Consider the following 1,766-nt stretch of genomic DNA (forward strand, 5'->3'; position numbering starts at 1 on the left):
TGGAGCATTAAATACAAAGCCAAGTAAGACATGGTTCCAGCCGTTGTAGACTGAAGAGTCTACAGGTCTAATATTCATCATAGGAGCAAATATTCTGGTGACTTCAAGAGGGTCTCGTGGTGTTGCCGAAAAAAGAGGATGTCGTTCTTTTTCCTGTTGCAGGGTTGCTATGGCATGACTCGGTTTTCTTGCTCTTGGCTATTGAATGGTGAATTGCTTAGAAATGTGGCCTGTTCATCCATGGAAGTCACGTGTTATTGTGACTACTTCATACTAATTAGATTACTGGCTCAATAATTATTTTCAAATGTTTATAATATGCTATTGCGAAATAGATGGAAAGCATGTATAAATACGAATCTCAATGACCATCAGTAATTCATTCATGTCGTGGAAAACACACTGAAACATGAGAGAAATTTTAAGTGCTCCATACTACAGTTAACTTAGCCGTGTGCTGTACAGAGTCCTCTAGAGCTTCTTCGTTTCGTCTCAGTGATGCAATCCTTGCTCGAGTGTGGGGAGAGAATAAAGATAGTGACCGGCTCTGAGAGGTGGTCCATATGCATCAATATCCTCTCCTCCGCCTCTTTCCCTTTGTGGATCAAAGATAAGAGAGTGGAGGGAACACACAGCAGGAGAGACGTTGGTACTGTGAGACTAAGGCCTGTTTCTTAAAAATCATCATGCTTAGGAATTTTATAATATGTGTTCCGTGTCATACTAGGCAAGTGAACATTTATTGCGATCTCCAACTGTATATGGATAAATTGGACCACATTGTCAGAGGGCTTACAGCCTATGGAAAGTGGGTGATTTGTGTAAATTGCTGCACATAGTGCATAAGAAAATGCGAAATGAATCATGAGCGAATTAGCGGTAGATTAGGCTGGGCTAGGAGGTGCGATAGGACATTTCACGATTTCCAGCAGTAACATAGGCTACTATATGTTGAGTGCTTTCTATGTGTAAAGAGGTATGAGAAGTTATTTAATTTTTATCACCGTCCTTTAGCGATGTTATTCTTATGAAAGATGTTATGAATCAATGTTTGGCTGAAGGGAAGAGATGGAAATAGGATGGAAGAAACAGTTGTCTTTTCCCCTTCAATCAGAGAGATATATATAGTCTAATTTAATATCATATATAGAGAGAGTTGAATTTTGTATAGTAAGAATGTTTGATAAAGTCTGTCTGAAGATGAGAATTTGGCAGAAAGGGGCTCTGGAAAGCCAATTTCCATTGACCCGAGTCTGAGGCAGCGTCACCGCAAAGCAACTCAAAGTCTCACAGCGCATGATCCCGTCTCTGACAGCGAAGGGAAGGCATCGCTGAAATCTCTCTTAACACAGTATCCTTCTTCCCAGTGACTAACATCCACCTTTGTAGTTTCTGCCAGTGAGACCATCTTGGCTCTGAAGCATTTAATATACCTGGAAAATATCAAAGTCAAACTATTTATGCATAATCAAAATAACATCTCAACTTCACTATGCATAACCCTAACCTTAGCTAGAAGTTTAATGTCTTTACCTGATTCCTGTGATCCTGAAACTCCAACTGCAAGATGCATGCTATCAGGTGCAGTGCAGAAGAGAATACCGGTGACGTGAATTCTTGAACATTTTGTTTCTGAAGGTAAGGTCCTTTGGAAGACTAAAGATCTTATAGTGCCTTTGCTCCGTTTTCAGGAGAGAAAGGGCAGGTTCAAAGAATCACATCTTCAAGAACTTCCATTCTGTGCCTGTCTTATGTAGAAATCCCTG

Source organism: Pteropus vampyrus, unplaced genomic scaffold, assembly GCF_000151845.1.
Source record: "Pteropus vampyrus isolate Shadow unplaced genomic scaffold, Pvam_2.0 Scaffold360, whole genome shotgun sequence".
Classification (NCBI taxonomy): domain Eukaryota; kingdom Metazoa; phylum Chordata; class Mammalia; order Chiroptera; family Pteropodidae; genus Pteropus; species Pteropus vampyrus.